Raw genomic sequence first — 26,459 nt, 5'->3', positions numbered from 1 at the left:
TCCCCCACATTCAAGGGGCCATGTCCTCGGAACTCTCCCTGCCCATCTCCTCTGCCTCTGCCTATTCAGATTCTCATCTCGGATCCCTTAGAGGCTTGCGGTAATTTCCTAATTGGCCTCCCTCATGCCAGCCAGCACTTCCCGGACACAGCTGAAAACTGCAGTCTCCCTAGAAAACGGGGCCTGTCCGGCGGGCACATGTCCTGTCGGCCCGAGATCTGCTCTGGCCCTTCTCCTCCCCGCTGTGCTTCCCAGGCTTCCCTGCCAGCTGGGTGCTGGTCAGGTCTAGCCAGTGGGACGCACTGGTGGGGTATCTGGGGTGTGAAAGACAGAAGTCAGCCTCGGGCAGTGAATGGCAGCTTCTGCGTCTCTCCATGGCCTGAGCTTGGCAAGACAGCCCCCACCGTGGAGCTCCAGCCTACTGCATGGTCCCAGCTTCTGGATTCTGGTAACACCACCTCCTCCCCAGGTACTGCCAGAGCAGCTGGCATCCTGCGGCTGGTAACCTGTGAGGTGCCATCCCATCCTTGGTTGGATCCTCAGCTCTTCCCTGTATTAGATGATTTTTTTTCCTTGAATTATCTAGAAAAGTTTATGTTGTTCTGGTTGGACCTCATCCGAAGGATACTTTCTATCAATCCCCTTCTTAAATAACCTTCTAAAATCTTTTCTCCATGGTAAGTCCAAAAACTATGGAATATCCTTTGGGACTTGAAAGTCTGGAAGCAAATCACATTTGCAAATGCATCTTACTCCAAGCACACTAGGTTCCGGACACCCGGACATTTCTCTGTTCCCCTAGACAACACGCATTCCTGACTCAGGTCCTGTGGCCTTTCCTCGCTCTGAAATGCCCTTCTTCTCTGCCTGGCATGGTCTGTTCACATTTCCAATCTTATCCCGACAGCTCATTCTCCATCCAGTGACCAGTGGACTCATTCATTCAACACATAACACTGCATTCATTTTAGGGGTAAAACTTAATGATTTGATATATGTATATCTTGCAAATGATTACCACAGTAAGTTTAGTTAACATATATTACCACATGTAGTTATAAATTTTTTTGTCTTGTGATGAGAAATTTTACAATCTACTCTCTTAGGAACTTTCAAATAAACAATACAGTATTGTTAACTACAGTCACCACGCTGTACATCATATGTCCCCAAAACTTATTCATCTTACTTATTCGTATGACTGGAAGTTTGTACCTTTTGCCCACTACTACTCCTGCCTCTGTATCCATGAGTCCGTTTTTCTGTTTTCCTTTACCTTTTTGCTTGGTGTTTTAGGTTCTACGTATGAGATTACAGGGTATTTGTCTTTCTCTGACTAGTTTCACTTAGCATAATGCATTCAGGGTCCATCCACGTTGTCACAAATGGCACGATTTCCTTCCTTTTCATAGCCAAGTAATATTCCTTTGTGGGTGTGTACACACACACACACACACACACACACAATCATGTTGTCCATTCAACTTCTGCTGTACTCCTAGGTCATTGCCATGCCTTGGCTATTATAAATAATGCTGCAATGAATATGGGGGCACGGGAATCTTCTCAAGACAATGATTTTCCTTTCTTCAGATCAAGAAACACCCATACCATAGGCTGGATCATATGACAGTTCTAGTCTCAGCTTTTTGAGGACCCTCCATACTGTGTTCCACAGGGTGACACCTTTAAATTCAAATCACATCATGCCCTTCTTAAAACTCTCCACCACCTCCAAATAAGATCCAAACTCCTCGCTGAGATTTAAAGGGCTCTGCATGGTCTGACCACCTCTCCTACCACCCGCCTGCCCACTGGCCCGGTAGGGTCTGGCTGTAAGGGCCTCCCGGCTGGTCCATGAGCAAACCCAGGCAGTTTCCTCCTAGGGCCACCGCCCCTTTTGCTCTCTTGGCCTGCGAAATCCATTCCTGGCTCCTTCCTTCTTGCCCCCGTGGGCTGAGCCCAACCATCGCCTCCTCAGAGCAGCTTTTCCTGATCACTCACCTCGTGTTGCCCTCCAGCATCACTTATCTGATAGTGAATCCTTCCAGGCCTAGTTCGACATCAACTCAGAGCGGCCACAGAACATGACGCATTTGTCTCACTGTCATCATCACCGCTGACTTTTTAGGCACTGCACTTATTGTGCATGAGACACTTTCTAAGAGCTTTACTGTATTATTTCATTAAATTCTCACAACTCTGTGACAGTACTATTGTTTTCTCTCTTGCACAGGGGGGAAACTGAGGTAGAGAGGCAGGTGGAGTTTCCATGGCCACTCAGCGGGCAATTACCATACTCCCAGGATTGTAAACACCACAAGGTAGAGAACATGACTTTGTTCCTTCCTTGCCCAATATTAATTGAGTACCAATAGTGTGCTCTGTGCTAAACCAGGGGTGTGGGGGGCAGGTGGGGTACAGTGGCAAAAAAGTCAGAATGGCCTGTGTTCACACGGGACTTGGGTTCGAGGAGGGGAAGAGACAGTAAACCATAGTTACTTACCTTTCTTAAATTCTACTTGAGCTGGGTGCTAGGAAGGAGAAGCACAGGGTGCCAAAGGTGGGAAGTGTAAGGTCCTAGAGTCTTGGGAATGCCTTCCTGAGGAAGAGGCCTGGAGGGGCAGGACAAAGGAAAGAACTTCCCGAGCAAAGAGAAATGCTCCATGCAAAGGTCTTGGGAGGAAGGAACTAGGTAACTAGGTGCTTGGAGGACCTCACCGAAGGTGAATGTCGCCCCAGAGGGCACAGACGGGAACAAGAAGGCCGGAGGGAAAGTCATCCCTAACTCCAGGTGAGCCAAGAGCTCTGGGCTCAGTCGTCTTGTACTCCCCGTCCCAGGCCAGACCCAGTGGGCACTCCACAGTGGTTCGTGCTGTTGTCACTGGTCTAAGTGAATGAATGAATGAATGAATGAATGATAGACAGAACGAAGAAATGATTCTGCATGTTCTGGCTGCCAGCAGCTGCACTACCTACTAGCTGTCCAAGTCAGGGATACTTAAAAGAGAGAAAGGCAGTTATCGTTAGACTTGGTGCAGAAAAACCCACCAGGGAGAAAATTAGATTTTGAAACAAAAGAGACTGGTCTCTTTGCACCGGGAAGGATGTATGCTTTCATTTATTGGTGTTTGGACAATTGTTATTAAAACCATAGGAAAGGCTAACCTGAATCTATAACTATGGATTTTTTTTTTTTATTTTTACTTTTTTACTGAACCTGAGCTCAAGAGATTGATGTTCATTACAAGGAAGAGTCTATGGTTTGAGGGAATCTTTTATTTATAGCTATCTGGTATTTGAAATAGGTATTTTGAAATGTGATTTACAGGATAGTCACTTAAGGAAATAACTGCATAGGCCTTGGAGAACAGATCTGTTTGTCTAGTCCGGGGCCCCAGGAAGTGGCGGGGATTAAGTAGGACAGCACGACTCCCGGTATGTGAATGCACCCTCTGTGTGTCTCTGGGCTGGAGCTGCAGGGAGAAGCCTGAGTAGCCAATAGAACCCTCTACCAGGAGGGGCACAGAACCTCCACAGCAGCCACCAGCCAACTCCCCTTGGCCACCATCTAAGCTACTGTCATCTGGACTCCCCAGTATGGAAGGGAAAAGGAAAATCAAAAATACAACTATGGGGCACCTGGATGGCTCAGGTAGTTAAGGCTCTGCCTTCGGCTCAGGTCATGGTCTCAGGGTCCTGGGATCGAGCCCCACATCAGGCCCCCTGCTTGGCAGGGAGCCTGCATCCCTCTCTCTCTCCATCTACCTCTCTGCCTACTTGTGATCTCTGTCTCTGTGTCAAAAAATAAATAAAATCTTTTTTTAAAATACAACTATAATGCTAATGCAAATAATAACAGCTGATGTTTAGTGACTATTTTGCAGGGAGCTAAACCAGATGCAACGTTATAATCCTCACAACTACCCCATAGGCCAGAGCTCATATTACCCCCGCATGGTGTGCATGAGAACAAACGAGGTACCATGAGATTAACAGATACACACACTTGATAAGCGGAAACTCTGGGATTCTGGAATCCATCTAGTTTCAGAGCGGAGAGAAGAGAGAAATGAACGGAGGCAATAATCAAACATTGCAGAAGAAAATTTCCCAAGCCTGAGTTCAGGCCTCTGTCTTCAACATGAAAGGGCCCACTGAACCATAAGCAGCACAAACTATGAAACTGGATTTTCAGAAACTGTTGTGAAGATCAAATGAATGTATACATATAAAAAGCCTAGAGGAGAGCCTGAGAGGCTCAGTTGGTTAAGTGTCCAGCTCTTGATTTCAGCTTGGATCATGATCTCAGGGTCATGAGATAGAGCCCTGCGTCAGCTCTGCACTGGGCACACAGCCTGCTTAAGAGTCTTTCTCTCTGGGGGGCGCCTGGGTGGCTCAGTGGGTTAAAGCCTCTGCCTTCAGCTCAGGTCATGATCCCAGGGTTCTGGGATCGAGCCCCGGCATCGGGCTCTCTGCTCAGCAGGGAGCCTGCTTCTTCCTCTCTCTCTGCCTGCCTCTCTGCCTACTTGTGATCTCTGTCTGTCAAATAAATAAATAAAATCTTTAAAAAAAAAAAAAAAAGAGTCTTTCTCTCTCTCAGATAAAAAATAAGAAAATTTTTAAAAATTAAAAAAGAAGAAATAAAAAGCCTAACAGGCCCACATGTGTGCATATTCAATATTATTAGTTTGATGAAATCATTATCACATTATTTAAGTCAGTTAAGAAAACTTTTAAAAGATGAAAGCAATGCATAAATTCATTTATAAATACAGATACACAATTTTACATAAATTATTAGAAAATTAAATCAATCAGTTCATCAAAAGAATAACAAAGCCTATGTTAGGAACACAACGATGGCTTAAGATCACAGTATCTTCACTGTAACCCACTATATCAGCCAGTTAAAGGGGAAATTTCATTATGTCACATGTTTATAAGATAAATCTACAAAAATCAAGAGCTTTTTACTAAACTAATAATTACCAAATATTACTTTTAATAATGAACTTAGAAAAGTGGGTCTGGATTCTTAAACAGAGTACTAGAATTCTTAGCCTCAGCAATCAGACAATAAAAAGAAATTAAAGGCATCCAAATCCGCAAAGAAGTCGTCAAACTTTCACTCTCTGCAAACGACATGATTCTCCATGTAGAAAACCCAAAAGACTCCACCAAAAAAACTGCTAGAACTAATACAGGAACTCAGCAAAGTTACAGGATATAAAAATCAATGCAAGAAGTCTGTCACATTTCTATATGCTAACAATGAGGCAGAAGACAGAGAAATCAAGGCATTCATTCCACTTACAACTACACCCAAAACTGTAAATACCTAGGAATAAACCTAACCAAAGAGGTACAGTTGGAGCCATGATAGTACAGGAGGTCGGCTAGGAAGACTGTGCAGCCTACAAGGAGGACCAGGACAGAGCTTCAGAAAGCGCCAACATTTCAGGGATGGGATGAGGACACGGGGTTGGTATGAAGCTTGAGCAGCTGTGGGAGAGGAGCCAGGAGTGTGCAGAACCACATAAGCCAGGGGTGAGCTCCAAAGGGACTGCGGTAGCCAGCAGTGTGGAGCGCCAAAGAAGGGTCAAGCAGGAAGAACATCAGCAGTGTGGCCTCCAGGTCTCTGGGGGAAAACAAGTTGGGAGAAGAGCGGGGGTTGAGTGGAAGCTTTGTGCAGTCTGCTGGCTAAGCAGAGATAGGGAGTAGGCAGACCAAAGCATCTAAGCTACTTTTTCCATCAAAATGAGTAACAGCTTGGGATGCCTGGGTGGCTCAGTTGGTTGGACAACTGCCTTCGGCTCAGGTCATGATCCTCGAGTCCCGCATCGGGCTCCCAGCTCCATGGGGAGTCTGCTTCTCTCTCTGACCTTCTCCTTGCTCATGCTCTCTCTCACTGTCTCTCTCTCAAGTAAATAAATAAAAAATCTTTAAAAAAAAAAATGAGTAACAGCTTAAGGCGGGGGCTCAGATGACATGGATTTGAATCCCACCTCTCTGGGCTCAATTTATCTTATTGGTAAAATAGAGGTGACACCAACTTCGTAGGAGTTGTGGTAACTGAGATCATTCATTTCAGGGGCTTCCATGGCAACCAACGCAGGGTAAGTGGTAACCGGTGAGCATTACTACTACCGTAAAATACATGACGAGACCATCAGCTGAGAAAGGGCAGGAAGCAGGAGGTAAAGGCAGAAAAACAAGTCATGTGTATTTAAGTAGACTACTTCTCATAGTTTTGAAAAACAAAAAAAAACCCACCACAAGATGATCAGGAGGCAGCAAGGGGTCAGCGGAAGCCAGCGGAGACGAACTTGTAATGAGCCCAAACCATGCCCACTGTCAGGCCAGTCCTCCCTGCAGCACTCAACCACTGAACAACGGGGTAGGAGAGGAACAAATGGATGGCTGGGAGCATTCTGGCAAGGGTTAAAACAATCTGGTGTGGAAAGGGACCAGATGTGAGCAAAAAAGGAAGATCTCACTAGACCTGGAGGAGAGGGCAGGATGTGGGAGTGAGGGTCAGATGAGGGCAAAGATCAAGCAAATGGATCATGAGGAAGGGAAAAATGTCTAAAAAGGCGTACCTTGATGGAGAGGGAGAGATTCAGAGGCCTGGGCATCTCAACAGCCATTTTCCTTCTCTCTCTCTTTCAGCTAGGCTCCAAGGCCTACACAGGGCTTGAACTTACAACTCTGAGATCAAGAGTCATAAGCTCTACAACTAAGCCAGCCAACCATCTCCGTTTTCCTTCTGTTTCTGTTGCTTATTCTATTCGTCCTATGTTCAGTCTCTTACCTACGTACCTCTGGTACATTCAACAACCATCTTTTTTTTTTTTAAGGTTTTTTTATTCATGTATTTGAGAGAGAGAGAGAACATGAGCTGGGGGGGAAGGGGGGACAGAAGCAGGCTCCCTGCTGAGCAAACAACCAGATGCGGGGCTCCATCCCAGGACCCTGGGATCATGACCTGAACTGAAGGCAGACATTTCACGGACTGAGCCACCCAGGCACCCTTCAATACTAGTGACAGTGACACTATTCAGAGCCAGGCAGGAACGGTGTCAAGCACAGTTGCCTTTATCATCCCATGGGTCAGAAAGTCTTTGACACCCATTCCTATTACTACGCTTGCTCAGGGTAAATGGTGGGACTGGGATTTGAACCTGGGTAATCCGAATCCCAAGGCTGGGCAAGTAACCATGGCACATGTAGCAATTTGAGCATTATGGCAGGTGACCTCTAAAATGGCTCTGGTGGTCCCTGCCTCCTGGTCCCACCCTGTGCAAGTTCCTCCCGTTGACAGTGGGCTGTATTCCGTGGCTGGCTTCTAGCAGCAGAGGTGAGGAGAGGTCACCTCTGGGATTCGGTTACAAAGAGACAATGTCTTCCATCTGGGATGCTGGCTCACTCACCCTCTGAGGGAAGCCAGCTGCCACGTTGTGAGGTGTTCAGTGAGAGGCCCATGTGGCAAAGAACTGAGGAAGTTCTCTGGCCAGCAATCAGCGGAAAACAGAAACCCTCAGATCCATCAGTCCCCAAATAACAGAATCCTACCCATAACCAGATGAGTGAGCTTAGAAGCAGACCCTTCCCAGTTGGGCCATCACACACAAGACGACAGCCCCGGTCTACTCTGACTGCCCCCCTGTGAGAGGCCTGGAGCCGGAGACACCCGGCTAACCCGTGCCCAGATTCCCGACCCACTGAAAATGGAGGTAACGAATGCACATAATATTGGGGTTTTGAGGTTTTTTCTTTTTTTAATTTTAAACTTTATTTGCAGATAATATTGGTTTTAAGCTGCTCTGGTCTAGGGTAGTTTACTGTGCTCTGATAGTTAACTAGCACGATCATCCACTCCATGCTTGACACTTCCTGACGTTGGGAACACAGAACTACGTAAGACTCAGTCTCTGGCATCTGAGAACGAAGAGGGGAAAACACTTCTCTTGATTCCAAGAGTAGATGGCCCAGGCACGGGTAGGGGAGGACTAGTGGTCAAGTCCAATGCGGGAAACCAGAAAACGTTCACAGAAGAGGTGAAGCTTGGTCTGGGTCTTGAAGGAGGAATCACAGCGAACCAGATGTGCAGGCGGAGAAAGGACAGTTCTATGGAGAGGGGACAGATACGTGCCAAAGTGCAGGAGACAGCAGAGCATCTCAATTGTGGCCGCGTGTGGCTGGCATCAGAACCAATGAAAGAGGCACCTGGCCACTTGTCGGTTAAGCGTCTGCCTTTGGCTCAGGTCATGATCCCAGGATCGGATCAGGCCTGAGTCCGGATCCCTGCTCAGCAGGGAGTCTGCTTCTCCCTCTACCCTTCCCACTGCTCAAGCTCGCTCTCTTGACTTCTGTCTCATAAATAAATAAAATCTAAAAAACAAACAAACAAACAATGGAATGCCTTGTGTGCAGAAACTCCCAAACATCCCAAAGACAATCATGCACAATACACACTTGATTTATTCAAGAACTTGGGCTACTCTGAAGTCATTTTTAGGTCAGAGGTCACAAACTGACAACCCATGAGGAACATGGCCTGCACACATGCCTGTCTGACCCACAAGGTTATGTTACTACTTCCAGTTAGTTGTTAATGGTCTACAGATAAGGGATCTGAGAAAAATATACAGATATCCCACTGTGATTAGAACAGCAAAAGATCTGGGGCGCCTGGGTGGCAGAGTCAAGTGAGACTTAGTTCCAGCTCAGGGTGTAATCCCGTGGTCCTGAGATCGAGCCGTGCACTGGCTGTGTGTCCTGCAGGGAGTGGGCTTGGGATTCTCTCTTCCTCTCCCTCTGTGCCTCCCCCAAGTCATGCTCACGCTCTCTTGTTCTTGCTCTCTCTCCTTCCTGCTCTCTCTCTCAAATAAATAAATCTTAAAAAAATAAAAATAAATAAAAAATAGCAGAAGATCTGCAAACTGAGCTCACATTCCCATTTAACAACACTGGTCAGGAGCAAGACAGCAGCTAGCCCCTTTAAAACAGAGCGCATGCGCCCCAGCTTGCCACAGTTCCCACCTGGCCTGTGGAAGACCTTTGACTCTGCATCTCTTTCTCTGGAAGGCACATGTGTACTGAGCATAAACATCACAGCTGTCAGCAGGATGTGTTGGTGAACTCCCATCACCTCATCAACTGAGTGACCACTTGAAAGGATCAAGTAGAAAAAAGTATTGATTTAAAGCAGTGATTCTTACCCTTTAATGTGCATGTGAATCACCTGGGGTCTTGTTAAAATACAAATTCTAACTCAGTAGATCTGTTGAGGAGCCTAAGATTGTGCATGTCTAACAAGCTCCCAGGTGATATGGATTGGATGTTGCTGGTCCAAGGACCACACTTTGAGTGCCAGGGGCCAGGGGGCGTTGGCCTTGACCTCTAGGATCCAGAGCCAGACTTCTTCTGGGATTGGAACATGTCCTATCTGCTAAAACAGAGCCTCTTCTAATAGGAGTCAGCCCTGGATCTGGGCTTTGCTAGGAACAGTAGCTGAGCGAAAATAAAATACAGGTATATGGAAAAATGATTCTTTCTAGAGTTTTGTAGAACTAGTGGAAAATAAAGTAGCACTTACTGACATCTTGTGTGTGCCCTGGGTTATCTCAGCTAATCTCAACCCCTACCTCACACCACCTACCCCCAAACCCCTACAGAAACAAATTATAAGTGTACGGGGCAAGAAAGTGAGCTGTGGAGCCAAGATGGCCTACGTTCATATCCCAATCTTCCACTTACTAGCTGTGCAGCTTTGGCCAAGGTACTAACCTTTCTCTGCTTCATTCAGTTTTCCAACAGGAAAACTGAGGGTGGTAATAGTACCCACCTCCTGAGACGTAAAAGGGTGAATGTAAACACAGACTGTGCTCAGGACAGCGTCTGGCATATGGTAAGTGGCCAACAAAGACTTGATATTATTAATATCCCATTTTTACAGATGCAGAAAACCAACCTCGGAGAAGTTACTTTGGTCACACATTAAATGGTGGGCCCAGTTTTCTTTTCAATGACCCTAGGGAGTAAGGACAGAAAGGCTTGTGCGAGTAAGGCCGTATCTACAAAAAAAAAAAAAAAAAAAAAGCCCACACCCTCTTTCTAGGTCCTTTTCTATCCTACTGTGCAGCTCACTCTTGTCCAGGAGACTTTGGTATATGGCAATAATAATAACATAAAATTTACTGAATATGTATATCATCTTATTTAATCCTCACAACAATTTTTTTTTAAGATTTATTTATTTATTTTAGAGAGAGAAGGAGAGACAGAGCACGGGGAGGGGCAGAGGGAGAAAATCTCCAGCAGATTCCCCACAGCGGGAAGCCTTACACAGGGCTCAATCTCACAACACTGAGAGCATGACCAGAGCTGAATGAAATCAAGAGTCGGACACTTAACCGACTGAGCCATCCAGGAGCCCCTCCTCGCATCAATCTTATGATGTAAGAACCACTGCATTGTTATTCCTCCACTTTGCAGACAGGTGTCTGGAGACTTGCCCAAGTTCACCTACTGCTAAGTTTTAGAACTAGGACTCAAAGCAAGGCAGTCTGATCCTGGAACCCAGGTATGCTACCTGGACAAAATATGGATATGTAGATGGCTTTGCTGATGAATTCTATCAATCGCCTAAGGAAGACATAATACCAGTTCTATATAAACCCTTCTAAAAAGTAAAAAAAGAAGAAATACTTCCCATCTGATTCTATAAGACCAACATTACCCCACTACCCAAACAAAGGTATTACCAAAAAACTGCAGACCAACATCCCTGATTATACATGCAAAATTGCTAAATTAAACACAGGCAAGTTGACATAAACAGTACATAAAAAGGATAATAGGGGCACCTGGGTGGCTCAGTGGGTTAAACCTCTGACTTCAGCTCAGGTCATGAATCCAGGGTCCTGGGATTGAGCCCCACATCAGGCTCTCTGCTTGGTAGGGAGCCTGCTTCCTCCTCTCTCTCTGCCTGCTGCTCTGCCTACTTGTGATTTCTCTCTCGGTCAAATAAATAAATAAAATCTTAAAAAAGATAATAATTTTGACCAGTAAATCTTGCCCCAGGAGTATAAGTTTGGTTTACATTCAAAACTAAATCAAGGGGCACCTGAGTGGCTCAGTGGGTTAAGCCTCTGCCTTCAGCTCAGGTCATGACCCCAGGGTCCTGGGATGGAGCCCCGCTTCAGGATCTCTGCTCAGCAGGGAGCCTGCTTCCCCCCCGCCCCGCCCCCCGCCTGCCTCTCTGCCTACTTGTGATCTCTGTCTGTCAAATAAATAAATAAAATATTTAAAAAAGAAAAAAAAACTAAATCAAGTAATTTACCATAGCAGCAAACTAAAAAAAGAAGAGACATCTCTATAGATGCAAAAAAATCTCATTTGTGAAATTTCAAAACAAACGTTGGAATTTTTTTACTCATTCATAACAAAAGCTCTCTCCACAATGTAGGACTAGAGGAGCTTCTTCAACATGACAAAGAGCATCCAAATAACCTAACATCGCAATGAAAGAATGAAAGCTTCTCCCCTGGGATAAGGAAGAAGACAAGGACAGGACGTCCTCTCTTGCCACTTTTATTCAACGTATACTAAAGTTTCTAACCAGTGCAATCAAATAAACAAACAAATAAATAAAAATAAAATTTTTTTAAAAGGAAGGCACCCAGAAATGGAAGACATAAAAGCGTCTTTATTTGCCAATGGCATGATCATCAAGCAAAAAAATCTGCTGTGATCAACAAGAAAGCTAGTTGTAACCAGTAAGTGAGTTTAGCAAATTTGCAGGATATGTCAATACACAAAACTAAGTTAGATGTCTATATAACAGCAAGACAGTCATGAACTGAAATTAATAAAATGATACATTTGCAATAACATAAAAATAGGACATATGTAGAGATAAATCTGACAAAATCTGTGAAATGCTCATACATTGAAAATTATAAACACTGCTAAGAGAAGTTTTAGAAAAACCTGAAGAAATGGAGGGATACACTATGTTCATAAAGATTCAATATTGTTAAGACAACATAGTCTTATAGTTCTATAGTTCTATAGATCCACTTGATCTATAGAACCTGTGCAATCCAAATGGAAAACCCCAACAGGCTTTTTTTTTTTTTTTTTTTTTTTTTTAGAAATTGACAAACTGGCTCTAGAATGTATATTAGGGGGGCACCTGGATGGCAGAGTCAGTTAGGTGTCTGACTCTAGGTTTCAGCTCCGGTCATGATTTTAGGGTTGTGAGATTAAGCCCCATGTCAGGCTCTGTGTAGAGTTTGCTTCTGATTCTCATTCTCTCCCTCTGCCCCTCCCACTCATACCCTCTCTCTAAAATAAATAAATCTTTTAAAAAATAAATAAAACAAAATGTATAAGGTAATGCAAAGGACCCAGAAGAGCCAAATTACCTTTGGGGGGGGGGGGTGGAGAATGAAGTAGAGTAAAGACTTATAAAGCTTTAGTAATCAAGACAGTGTGGCAATGGCATAAAGACAGAAAGATAAATCAGTAGATCAATGAAACAATAAAAGTCCACAGATAGACCCACATGTGTATGGTCAACGGATTTGTAACAAAGGCACATGGACAATTCAATGGAGAAATGATAATGCCTTGACACATGGTACTGGAAAAATTAGGTGCTAGTATGTAAAAAGGAAGATGAACTTCTATCCATACTTCACATCATATATTAAAATTAACTCAAAATGTATCATAACTTTAAATATAAGACTTAAAACTTTAAAACCTTGTAACAAAGGAGAATATTTTCGTGTAACCCTGACCTGGGTTTTTTTAAGATTCATCATCAAAAACATAATCCATAAAAGGGCAAATGGTTAAGTTGGACTTGATCAAATGTAAAAACTTCTGCCCTTCAAAAGACACTGGTAAAAGAATGAAATACAGGCTACAGGCTGAGAGGATCATATATTTGATCAATCAAACAGCTGATAAAACACTTACGTCCCCAATATATCAAGAACTCTGAAAACTCAATTAATAAGTCAACAAACTGATAAAAAAAAAATTACTCAAAGTATTTGGACACATCACCAAAGAAGACGTATCGGTGGTAAATTAGAATACGGAAAAAGACTCAATCTTCAGTCTTTAGAGAAATGTAAATTAAAGTCACATACCGTAGTATTCCTACTAGAATAGCTAAAATTTAAAAGACTGACCATACCAAATGCTGGTGAAGATGTGGACAAAACAGAAGCCTCACAAACTGCTGGTAGGAATGTAAAATAGTGCTTTTGAAAACAGTTTGTCAGTTTCTTACCTTTTTAGGTAAAAATGTGCCTGCCATATGAACCAGCTATTCTACTCTTAGGTATGTACCCAAGAACAAATAAAAAGATACGTCCATAAAAATTATGTATACATCTTCACAGGAGCTTTATTTTTTAATAGGCCAAAGCTTAAAAAAAAAAGAAAAACTTAAATATTCATCAAGAAGTGAATTACAAACTGTGTATACTGTTGTGTCCATAAAATGGAATACTACTCAGCAATAAGAAGGAATGCAGGGGCGCCTGGGTAGCTCAGTGGGTTAAAGCCTCTGCCTTGGGCTCAGATCATGATCTCAGGGTCCTGAGTTCGAGCCCCGCATCAGGCTCTCTGCTCAGTGGGGAGCCTGCTTCTTCCTCTCTCTCTGCCTGCCTCTCTGCCTGCCTGTGATCTCTGTCAAATAAATAAATAAAATCTTTAAAAACAACAACAAAAAAGAAAGAATGCAATATTGATACATGCTACGACATGGAAAAATCTCAATCATGCTAAGTAAAAGAAACCAGACCAAAACCCAAAGCACATTATTTCATTTTGATAAAACTGTAGGAAATGCACTGCACACGGACAGAAGGGAGATCAGGAGCTGTCTGGGAAGGTGGGTGGGAAGGCCTACAGAGGGTGCACAGGAAACTTTTGAGGGTGACGGACATGTTCATTATTTTGATCGTGGTGATGGTTTCACTGGTGTATCCATACGTCAAAACTTACCAAACTACACACATTAAATATGTGTAATCTATTGTATATCAATTACTCCTCAGACGGCTGTGTAAGTATGACAAAATTTTTCTTCTAGCTTTTTTAAGGTTTTATTTATTTAAGAGGAAAGTAAGTGAGAGAGCATGAACAGGGGGAGGGACAGAAGGAGAAGCAGACTCCCCGCTGAGCAGGAAGCCCTGATGTTGGGCTCTGATCCCAGCCAGGACCCTGGAATCATGACCTGAGCTGAAGGCAGATGCTTAACCAACTGAGCCACCCAGGCGCCCCTAAGTATAATAAAAAATTGCAAGTGGATGGAGGGGTAGGTGAGTGGATGGACGGATAAATGAATGGATAGGTGAGCAGATGGATGGATGGACGGACGGATGGACGGATGGTACTGGGTGGAAGGAGAGAGAAAGGGAGCCATCTTTCCTTCACTTGTAGCTTAAGAAACAGGACATTTCCCCACTGGATTTTTGGACAAGCTTTCCTATCGCCTTGGGGCTTGTTTGTCTCCCTGCTCACATTGCATTTATTGTCTGTCCCAACCCCTGCCACCCTAACGACCAAATCTTTGATCACTAATTACACTGTCATTGGATTGGATTCCCTCCGGGACTATACAATCCTTCAGAGCTTTTCATTTTCTTACCTCACCATATTCCCAACACCAACTTTAGCACACACATAAAAAAGGCATTCAGTAAAGACTCTTCTGGTTAACTCATTTATTGATTAATTGAAAAAAACTATAAATTCTATAAGGTGTTAATTCTTTTCAAAATCCAGTGGGATTTTGGGAATTGGATCTTTATTAAACTGCTTACCTTAAAAAAAAAAAAATTGGATCTTCGACTTCCAAATTTTTCCATAATTGCCCCACAATGCTTTTATAATCAGAAACCGGCTCTAAAAATAACTAAATAAGTACATGTACCATTCAAATTTTAAAAACAACAGCCTTACCAGGTTCACTGGCAACTGTAGTAAATCAGACTGAGTCTTTCCACTGTGCTATGCCAGGGTGGCGTCCCATCCTCCTCTCCTCTTTAAGCTTAAATTGGTTCTGGAAGATTCCAGCAGAAACCACAGAGTGAACTGAAACAACGGATTCATGGAACAAGACAATCAGGAAAGGCAGCCAAGGCCAACTGAAGTTGTCTGCTTAGACGAAAGCTCTGATCCAGCAAATTTCTCAGAAAGTTCCATCTATATTTATAGTTTTGGAAAGCTTTGGGGAACATGGGACACTCGGGCTGGTGGAATCCTGGCTCTGAGAGGTACTGGGAACAAAATGTTCCTTCCTCGCTTGGATTGCAAGAAAGCCAAGTGTTGGTTTTCTGAGTCCTTCCGGATCTCAGAGGAAGGAAGACTTCTGGCTTCTCTGGGCCCCCAGGGTCTCCCTTTGTTTAATGCAATTTCATTTTCCCTACTTGACTCATGAAGCACAGTAATAACCACCACCACTTATGTAGTTAGTACTCGTCATGTTTGAGGCACTGGGCTAAGAGTCACTTTATTTTCACAAGCACTTACTATTTTTAATGCCCATTGTAGAGATGGCGTAACTGAGGTGCAGGGAGGTGAAGTAACTTACTCGAGGTTCACACTGCCAAGTAAGGGGCGGATCAAGGATTTATGACAGGGTCTGCCTGGCTCTAGAGTCTTAGGTCTCCACCTGTAAACTGCTGAGGGGCTGAGATTAAACGTGATAAAATACAAACAGGAAAAGAGAGGGAACAACTGTTTGCTGAGCCTCTTTTATGAGCCAAGCACCTTACACCAGTCACAACTACAAACTGCTCTCAAACAGAAAGGTCAGGGGCACCCGGGTGGCTCAGTGGGTTAGGCCGCTGCCTTCGGCTCAGGTCGTGATCTCGGGGTGCTGGGATCGAGTCCCGCGTCGGGCTCTCTGCTCAGCAGGGAGCCTGCTTCCTCCTCTCTCTCTCTGCCTGCCTCTCTGCCTACTTGTGATCTCTGTCTGTCAAATAAATAAATAAAATCTTAAAAAAAAAAAAAAAAACAGAAAGGTCAAAGTAGTATTGTTTATTTATCTAAATCAAATACAATCCAGCTGAAACCCACCCTACCCCAAGAAAACAGGGTTATCCTTAAGCTAATGTCCCAGGTTAGGCCCTTCGCTCCATCACTTTCCAGGTCCCCCTTCTTTTCTGGGGTCCTGGAAAGCCCCAAGTCACATCTGTGGTCGGCTTCCCACCGAGCGTGCGGCAGTCTCATCCTCTCTGCCTCACGGAGGAGGGGGAAGGGTTACCAGGGACCCGTGACACCTGCCCCCAGCCCCCAGCCGGGGGCTTCCCAGGCTCCTACCCATAGGGCCTGCTCTTCAGAGACAACCTCCCAGCACTGCTTGAGGGTAAAGATCTCTGAAAACCAGGCAGTAGCTATGGTCACCATCAGTCTTTATTATACACCTTTACATCCAGGTAATGCACCAAACTCCTTAAGTTAACGATTTCATTTAATCCCACAACAACTAAGAAGTGTTACTGCCCCAGTTTTGCAGATAAGAAAACAAAACTTAAATAAATGGAGGGTTTTTTGCCAAGGTCTCAGGGCCAGCAAGTGCTAGAGGTAGGATCTGAACCCAGGCAATCCTACTACAAAGACTCCACTGGCTCTCATAGCCCCGAAACCATGAGGTAGCAATTACTACTCTCTTTTCTAAGTAGAGTTGCTGAGGTGAAGTAACTCACTTGAGTTAATAGACACAGAGCCAGAATTCCATGTCACACCAAAACAAGGGCAACCTACTAGAATCTTTGCCAACACGGAAGGAAAGTGTTTTGAAAAGCCAAAGAGAACATGTACACCTAAACCTAATTCTGCTCAAAACCCTGAGTTTGGAGGTGCCTGGATGGCACAGTTGGTTAAGCTTCAGACTCTTGGTTTCTGCTTGGGTTATGATCTCAGGGTGGTGGGATCGAGCCCCGCATCTGGCTCTGTACTCAGCATGGAATATGTCTGAGATTCTCGCTCTCCCTCTCCCACTGCCCCCCTCCCCTACTCTCTCTCTCAAATAAATAAGCTCTCCCCCACTCTCTCTCTAATAAATAAATCTTTTTTAAAAAAGAAAAAAGAGGGGCGCCTGGGTGGCTCAGTGGGTTAAGCCGCTGCCTTCGGCTCAGGTCATGATCTCAGGGTCCTGGGATCGAGTCCCGCATCGGGCTCTCTGCTCAGCAGGGAGCCGGCTTCCCTCTCTCTCTCTCTGCCTGCCTCTCCATCTACTTGTGATTTCTCTCTGTCAAATAAATAAATAAAATCTTTAAAAAAAAAAAAGAAAAAAGAAAAAAGAAAGAAAGGGGGGGAAAAAAAAAGAGCCTGTGTCTCGCCCCTAGAGTAAAATCAGGTTTTTCCTCAGGCTGTTGGACGGTGGGGATCTGGGAATAAAGAAAGACTCATGGTTCCCCTGAGGGCTCCACTCGGTCACAGTGACCACCTAATCTTTGCCAGAAAAATGTGCAGAAACCTATGAAAAAATAATAGCAAGTTTGCCTATGGTGCTTACTATGTGTCAGGCCCTGTTCTAAGCAACTTATAAACATGTTCACTGTTTAATCCTCCCAACAACCTCATGAGGTAACGGTAGTGTGCTCTTAAGTTTAAGAAACGGCTCTTGGGGGAACGTCTGATTTCACCACGGCCAACTTCAGGACACAAATGTGAGGTCATGGGCCTCAGAGTTGGGAAGAGATGCGCAGGGACACACCAACATATCACTGCCATCAAAAGCACTTTTGCAAGAAAAGCTCCTAACCATCTCGCCTACGGCTTCTCTTGCAAAAGTGTTGTTATCTTTCTGGCGAGCATGTCAGGCCATGTTTTCTTCTGTGCTTCTCTCAGGAAACATAGCCAGTGCATTTGATCAGAGACTGCAGAAGGGCTCCGGGTTTGCGCGCAGCTTCTTCCCCAGGACCTCGGGCAGGACCTGAGGCCGCCGCCTGCCTCGGCAGCACAGCTCTCGGGCTCCCAGGCCCCGCGATTGGCTGCAGAAGCCTCACCTGGCAGCGCTCCACGTCCGGCGGGCTGGGCCTTGCCCTCGAGGCCCGACTGCGCCTGCGCTCAAACCGCACATCCATTATGGAAAGGAGGGTCCCTTAATGTAGCGCAAATTATAGCTGGAACACAAGCAAATTGCCGGCTTTTACTAGCACATAAACTGAGCGGAACCTTTGAGATAGATCCGCATTACCCTAAACGGCATCCATAATTCATACCTGCAGCAGAAATGCTTCCCTCTCCGAGGGCTGGAGCCGATCTATTATTGATGGGCCCCTTAGAAGGCCACGACAGAGTGTTTCTCATGCTCCAGCCATCTGCCGGCGCGGTCAATTCCTCCGGCGGCAGCAGCACATTTATTCATCAGAATCAACTCCCAATTAGTTTCCTAGTAGGACCCGGGGGGGGATTTATTTGAGGAATCAAAGTGAGTGTTTCTAGAACAGTACCCCCATCCCCACCCCTGCGATGCTAATCAATACATACAGAAGCAGGGAGCAGCGGGCCAGCGTTCCTGCTCGCTCAGAAATGCCGCCGCCTTTGGAAGCCATAGGGAGCAACACGGAAAGCTGTCGCTCCTCCCTCCCTGCAGAGGGTCTGGGATGACCAGAGGCTGCCTGGGGTCTATGCAGAAGTCACCAGACTGTCCAAGCACAGACATCACCTGATGGAAGACACATGAGGATTCTATCTATCCTAGGTGCTTTGTGAAAGTCCTTGGAAAAACTCTCTGAGATGGGTAGTTAGTACATTTCCCTATATACATGGGGAAACTGAGGCACAGTAACTCACCCAAGGTCACACGGTTGGTTAAGTGGCAGTACCCAGAAGTAGGCCCAGAAATCTGATTCCAAAAGCCAAGGGCGTAACCACTACTCCGTGCTGCCACCTGGAGGGGGAGGAAAGGGAACCCACAACAAATCCCTAATGAAATGTGGACACTCCGCTACAATAACACGACAGGCGACAACTGCCCCAACAGACTGGTTAAGTAAAGGCTGTTGTTGTTTTTTTAAACGTTATTGCTATTTCATATTGCGATTTATTATTTTATAGAATGCCTAATTTTTAAATGACTAAATGGATTAATGGCTATTAATAAGCACAAATGGTTTTAAGAGACTAATCATTTTTTAATTTTTTTTTTTTTTTAAGAGAGAGAGAGCAAGCACAAGCAGGGGGAGGGGCAGAGGGAAAAGAAGAAACAGACTCCCTGCAGGGAGCCCAATGTGGAACTCAATTCTAGGACCCTGGGATCATGACTGAGCCAAAGGTAACACTCAACCAACTAAGCCACCCAGGTATCCCTTTATTATATTTTTAAAAGATTTATTTAAAGGGGTAGGGGTAGAGGGAGAGGGAGAAACCCCAGCAGACTCCCAACTGAGCATGGATCCCAACTCACTCCATGACACAGAGATCACAACCCCAGCTGAAACCAAAAGTTGGACACCCAACCCACTGTGCCACCTAGGCACACCAAAACTAAATCTTTTTAAGTGAGAATTTGGGAGATGGAGGATGATGAATCATGAAAGGGGAACCTAGAATTTAAAAGGTTGAGATACACTAGGCAAAGATATAACCATCAGGGTTTAGAGCCCACAGGAAGGATTCACCAAGCACTTGTATCTGTTCAACATCTTCCCAATACCAGGCTCTATGCACGGCACAGAGGATACAAGGACCAAAACTGCACAGATTCTAATGTCCACAATAGACTAGTCAGGTGGAGACACAACTAACTCCAACATGTGGCAGAGCAACACAGAGCTGGATATAAACAAGCCTCCCCACCACCACACCCCTTCTTTCTTACCCCAGGGGAGGTTGGAATAGCACTTCATCAAGACGAAAGTCACGATCACATGGCACTCTGTCTGCTTGCTTGTCTGTTCCTGCCACAGGACTCTAAGCTCTGTGGGGGCAAGAATTGGGTTGTATTCAGTCTTGCACCCACTGGAGCTTACTACAGTGTCTGAACATAGCAGGTGCTGTTTGCTGAATGGACCCGTCACTAAATGAATGAATGAAGCGTTAGACTCTAAGATCAGGGAATGAGTGCAGACGGACAGCTCAGGTACACAAGCCCAACGGCAGTCTAGAAAAACACCAAGCCCGGGACTGTTGCCCCAGGCCAGGCCGACTCTCACAAAATCTAAGCAGCAGGTTGCACCGAGGAACCAGCTCCGTTTCAGAGCTAGGACTCGGCGGGGCACTTACCTCCTGTCCTCCTGACTCCCACACAAGGCTAGTTTCCACATCTCTTTCTAAATCCCACCCCTTCATTTATTTTCTGCCCTCTGTTCTGAAGAGAGAGAGCCTCTCTCTTCTAGTTTTCCTCCTCGGTGCCAAAACAGTGGCTCCCATCTTCTCGAAACTAAAACAATGAAAGCGTACTCCTCTACATTAACCAGCCCTTCCCTCCTCCCAGAGCCAAGCCTCGGGTCTAGGCTAAGAAGCTTCACTTCCACGCAGGCCTGGCGAGGGGGGGGGGGTGCCATTCACATGGTGCCAGGAGAGGACCCTGTGTCTGGGAGCACCGCTCTACGGAACAGTGTGAAAGAAGCCCAGGAGTTGAGGCCCACGCACTCCCCAGTCCGCTGCTCTCTAGCTCCCAGCGTGGCACTGACGCTGTTCCAAGTGTGGTCAGAGAGGACGCTGTGCTGCGAAGTCGAAGGGGCATTCTGACCTGTGCCTTTGGCTTCTCTGCGGAGGGGGCGGCACCATCGTCCCCTCCCTCCTGCTTCACCCTCGGCTTCTGCGGTTCCACCCCCTCAGGTTTCCCTTCTCCCTCTCGGAGTGCTCCTCAGGCCCCCTGACCTGTCCCTCAGTTCTTAACTCTTTTATCTTCTCCTTCCTTGCATCCTTTCTCTCGATGATCCTGTCCAGCTCTTGGACTGCCACTGCCTCTTCATCACCGAGAACTCACAGCCCCGCGTTCTCCGCTGAGCTCCAGCCCCGCTGCGGCATCGGCCAGCTCGCTTCCTCGCCTCCCAAATCCGAACCGTCAGCAGCTCCTATGGGTCTGACTTAACCAGTCTGCGAATCTACCTTCTTACTTTCCCTGCTGCGGCCGCCTTAGCTGTCCCTCGCCGGACTCCGTACCTCCACTGCACCCTCCCTGTACATACCCCACCCAGCTGCCCGCCTGCCTTTCCAGTGGAATGAGGTGCTCTGTCCCCCTCATCTCTTTATTACCTCCTTACCCTCACCCCCAGAGAGGACATCTTTCAACTGCATTAAATCAGAATACCGTATTTCATCCAACCAAAAACACTCTGATGCTGGCGGGTCTTTTTGAGTTTACAAGAAAATGGCCAAGGACAGTTTTCATACAACACGGGGAACTTAACATCATTTGTGAATGCACAGAGCAGAGGGAAGGGAGAGAGGGACGAGGAAGAAAAGAAGGAAAGAAAAAAAGATGAAAGAGGACAAGAAACTAAGAACATGTACGTCCAAGAGACTTTTCAAAGGTGATTCTCTATGGACAAAGGGGCCCCACATTTGGGACGCCCTCCTCTGGATTCTGACTACACCCGTGACTGGCTCCAAAAAGCCTGGTTCTTTGTGGTGATGTGCTGGGTCCTTCCAGGTACAGCGCGTTATAAAGGCAAGTTGGACAAATGCAAATTCCATCTCACTGTTAAAACTCTTTAGTACACTCTGATGCCCCACCTCACATGACCTACAGGAAGGAGTCCAACATGCGAAAGATTATTATGAGGGTCGGGACTTGGAAAATGTTGAAAATATCCCAAGACCTCTAACACACTTCCCGCCTCTTACTGGCAGACAGCTACAGCAGGTGGGTACGAGGCGGTGAGTGAGAAGCTGCCATGCTGCCTGTCTGGCCCGGCCTGCCCAAGAGGCCAGCACCCCGTCACTCCCCAATAAATCAAGAGGTCATTTTTCACTGAACTGAAACTCAATACTCCCATCGTTTTCTCCCCTAACCAGCCCCGAGATTGCTCTGTGCTCTTTATTACCTTTCAATGACTTAAGCCCCTGAACTGAATAACTTCATCAAGGTGTCAACCTAAACAGATTTTCCCCATAATGGCCCAACTCTCACAGGTTCTTAATGAAAAATATTGATTCCCAAGGATTAGTTGCAGATTTATGTGTGGGGATGCTGATCTCTCTGTCACCTAGCACCTTATCAGTGGATGAAAGGACCTAGCTCCCCTTCATGGTTTTAAAAAAAGCAATCACTGGCTATGTCAAGGGGCAGCTTAGGTCCAGAAAAACAAATAAAATTCTGTGTCTGGATCCCTTGGAATACTTAACAGATGGGGGCAGGGGGTGCAAAGACACCTGTCTGTCTTCCCTCATTAGCATCTTCACTGGCTGGGCTCTTGGGGACCAGGCATCGAGAAGCTGGAAGCGAATGTGACAAGCAACCCTCCCGGTACGACTGATCCCGGGGACACAGTCTGGAGAAAAGCATGTTGTCTGGGCCTGAAGACACCACCTGGCAGGAATTCAGCAGCCGCTGTCTCAAAGTGGCATTCAATCAACACCAGCCTAAGGTTGGCTCTGCCAACTCACTCTGTGAAATGTGGTTCTCGGGGGATAAGTTGAGACGCTGGCACCTAAAACCCCAACAAGCTGCACAGCAGATTCTCTCCCATCACCCAGCAGGGGCTCGGATGGAGTATGAGTCATCTGCTGTTTGGTAGATACGTATCTGCTGATGGTCTACTATGGGCTCGGTACAGTGCTAGGCACCGAGGACACCACAGTCAACAAAACCAGATATGGGTTCCCACACTCACGGAAAAGGCAGACAAAGAGAAAACCATCACAAATAAATGCAGAACTGCAGCTGAGACAAGATGCTGGGGTTGGGGACAGAAGCCTATAAAAAGGGGATTTACCTGGTGAGAGAGGTCGAGAGTTCGTTCTCTGAGGAAGCTATGGTCAAGGTAACACCTGAGGACAGGAAGGAGTCCACTGGAAAAGCAGGGAAGGTGGGGGACATTCGGGCCTGGGAAGTAGTATGCGCAAAAGCCCTGGTTTGGAGGGAGCCCAGCACCCACTGTGTGGCCGGAGTGCAGACAGAAGCGGGGAGCATGGCCTGAGAGGGCTCTGGGCAGGCACGCAGAGGCCAGACTGTGGAGTTGAGCCCCTATTCTAAGAAAAACAGGAGGCCACCAAAGGATTTTAAGCAGGAAGGTGACCTGATCAGATACACATTTTGCAAAGACCACTGAGGCTTGTCTGTGAAGAGTGGATGGAAGCAGAAGGTAGGCGGGAGACAGTGGTGGTCTGGGAGGGCGATGAAGCCACGAAGCTGCCAGAGAGGGAACGACACGGACAAAGTCCAGGATGTTTGGGAGGAAAACTCAACAAGCACTGGCGAAGTGACTGTTGGGGGGGGTCAGCCGAGGCAAAGGAGGGGATGAGGATGACTCTCCGACTTCGTGCCTGAGCTGCCCCTTCTCTGAACTAACGACCGCCTCAGGCCATCAAAGATTCTCTAACCCTGAGGAGTCCCTAGAGCAGGGCTGGCAAAGTTCTTCTGTGAAAAGACAGACAGAAAACATGTCCGGCTTTGAAAGTCTCTGTTACCTGCTCCGCTGCTGTAAAGGAATAGCAGCCAGGACAACAGGTAAACAAACAGGTGTGGCTGTGTTCCAATAAAACTTTATTTAGAAAAGAAGTGGCCAATTCTCCTTGCTGTAGTTTCTGGACCCCTACTCTAGGAAACCTGGAGGAATCTGAAAACTAGCCTGAACTCCTGGATTCCCCAGTCCCAAAAAGCTGGAGTAGTCCACTGAATTGGGATGTTCGTTCCCAGGCCTGGAAGCCTTGGACCCCCCCCAGGGAAATGAAGTAGAGCACTGAGCACTCTGGGGAGCTCAGAACCCCACAAAAGACCTGCAGAAAGGGTCCTGCGAGACTCCCAGAGCTGGAGCTGGGCGGATAAAACAGACGTCCAGGTTCCCCGGGCCTCCTCGGAGACCCCAACACCTTCCATAAAGGAAACCCAGAGCAAGTCCTTCCTATACATTTTCATGTGTACTCAAAGCAGAATTTTATTTTTTATTAAGATTTTATTTATTTGAGAGAGAAAGTGCACAACAGGAGGAATGGCAGACAGAAGGAGAGGGAGACGCAGGCCCCCCACCGAGCAGGGGCTCTATCCCAGGACTCTGGGATCACTACCAGAGCGGAAGGCAGATGCCCAACCAACTGAGTCACCCAGATGTCCAGAAAAACACCAGAAGGGCACCCAGGAAACTAGTAAGTGCTCTTCTGTAGGCCTGAGAGTGGGAATGAGACTTTCACATGTACCTTTTATATCATTCTGATTTTTGCACCATAGGACTATGCTAGAGTATTACCTACTCAAAAAAAATTAGTAAATAAATTTCTTCATAAAACATACTGTTTTTGGGGTGCCTGGGTGGCTCAGTGGATTAAAGCCTCTGCCTTCAGCTTGGGTCATGATCCCAGGGTCCTGGGATCTAGACCCGAATCCCGATCTCTGCTCAGCAGGGAGCCTGCTTCCTCCTCTCTCTCTCTGCCTGCCTCTCTGCCTACTTGTGATCTCTGTCTGTTACATAAATAAACAAAATCTTAAAAAAAAAAATACTGTTTCTATGTGGGCAGAAATGTATCTAGTTGCCTACCATTAGACTGTAACTATGAAAAAGACCTGTATCTATCCCTAAAATTAGGCTCGGAACAGGTTTTTCAGCTGCACCACACATGGAACCGTGGAGTTAGCTGTGAGTAATTAACAAAAGCATCCTTTTCTGGTTTGATTCTCCGTCTGCTTCCTTGGTTAGTAGACATCTACTTCCCTCTTCTCCTATGTTCTTAACAACCCCACCCCCAACTCCAGGTAACAGCCCCTACTTTTACTGAGGGATCCTCCCCTCCCGTGGGAGACACAATGGTAGGACTGTCAATCAAAAGACTCTCCCCGCCTAGATGCTGGTCATGTGAGCAGACTAGACCAATCAGATTCCCTCTCCCCGGACCCAGTCTGGAGGGGATCCCCCAGAGAAGGAAAAATGGTAGAAGTGCCTTGAAGAGTTTTGTTTGTTCCTTTTACCTAGATCTTTGAAGCAGCTCTTTCTAAACATATGGTTATTTGACCTTTGTTTCCATTTTAATTGTTTTGTTTTATTGACTAAATTGGCCAGTATCCATGTTTGTGAGTTGATACTGAAGAAGTGATCCTGCTTAACTATTTCCAGTGTGTCCCTGTGGCTTACAGTCAAAGGGCAGGCAGATGTACGAATCTCACCAAACTCTGGCTCAGGACACCCCCTCTCTCCTCATCCTCACCAGACCCCCTCTGCTTCAGCCCACTAGAATTTCTGCCCTTTTTCCAAAAGGCACAAACTACAGATACCTCTGTGCGCTGTTCCTGCTTTGGCACCTAGAAACGCTCCCACCGATCACTTGAGCTGGGACAGATCGGAGTACCAGGCCTGGTGCCAGTCTAGCAGCCAGTGACTGCTTTGTGACGGGCCCTGAACCCCAAACATGAAACCGATAAGGCTCTCTTCCTTTGAGAAACATGGAAGAAACTGCCACAAGTCAGGGACCCCCTGAGCCCATTTCAGAGATCTGAGATATGCTGTGGTTATGACAGCACTGAATTCAAGTGTTTCTGCCAGCTGGCCTTGGGCAAGGTGTTTCCTCCTTCAAGGTCTCAGTTTTCTCATCTGTTAAATAAAGATAGGAATTCTGCCTTCATCCTAGAAAGGACTTATGTACATATTTAACAAACACCCTGTACCAGACATTGTTCTAAATGCTTTACATATACTGATTCATTTAATACTCGTAACAACATCATAAAGCAGATACTATTATTATCCCTGTTTTGCAGGTGAGGAAACTGAGGCACAGAGACATTAACCTAGTTGTCCAAGGTTACAGAGCTGGTATGGGGACAAAATGAAAGACTGTATGGAAACTACCTAGCACAGGGCCCAGGAGATAATACGTATTTCATAAAATGCTAGTTACATGGACTGAATTGTGTGTCCCCAAAATTCCTATGTTGAAGCCTTCACACTCAATATGTAACTGAGATTAAATGAAGTCATAAGGGTGGGGCTCTAATCCAATATGACTGGTGTCCTTATAAGGAGGAGACACATGGGATGCACACACACAGAGAAAAGGCCACGTGATGACACAGCAACCATCTGCAACCCAAGGAGACAGACCTCTCCAGACAGAGCTCTGGAGAAACCAAACCTGCCAGCACCCTGATCTTGGCCTTCCAGCCTCCAGAACTGTGAGGGGTCCATGTCTGTCCTTTAGCCACCCGGTGGGTATGATTTTGTTAGGGCAGCCTGGCGCGCTAATACACTGTTGAAGAAGACCCCACCTTGTGGGATCATCCCAGCTGCTTTTCAAATGCCTGTCTGACAGCCTCCCCCCAG

The 26,459-nt window shown here is 46.1% G+C and overlaps 1 protein-coding gene and 1 long non-coding RNA gene across 2 annotated transcripts in view; both read right to left on the bottom strand.

The window, feature by feature from the left end:
* The window catches only part of LOC116581439, a 152,982-nt gene that overhangs the window by 83,504 nt on the left and 43,019 nt on the right, over window positions 1-26,459 (bottom strand). The window lies entirely within an intron of this gene.
* LOC116581384 lies at window positions 18,267-18,924 on the bottom strand. The gene is made up of 3 exons (XR_004282041.1): window positions 18,835-18,924; window positions 18,529-18,706; window positions 18,267-18,430 (listed from the first exon to the last, which is right to left on the bottom strand). It is a non-coding gene; the product is annotated as an uncharacterized LOC116581384 (long non-coding RNA).

This window comes from Mustela erminea, chromosome 20 (genome assembly GCF_009829155.1).
Source record: "Mustela erminea isolate mMusErm1 chromosome 20, mMusErm1.Pri, whole genome shotgun sequence".
NCBI lineage: Eukaryota > Metazoa > Chordata > Mammalia > Carnivora > Mustelidae > Mustela > Mustela erminea.
The sequence above is the reverse complement of the archived record's forward strand: the minus strand, read 5'-3'. Positions and strand labels throughout refer to the sequence as shown.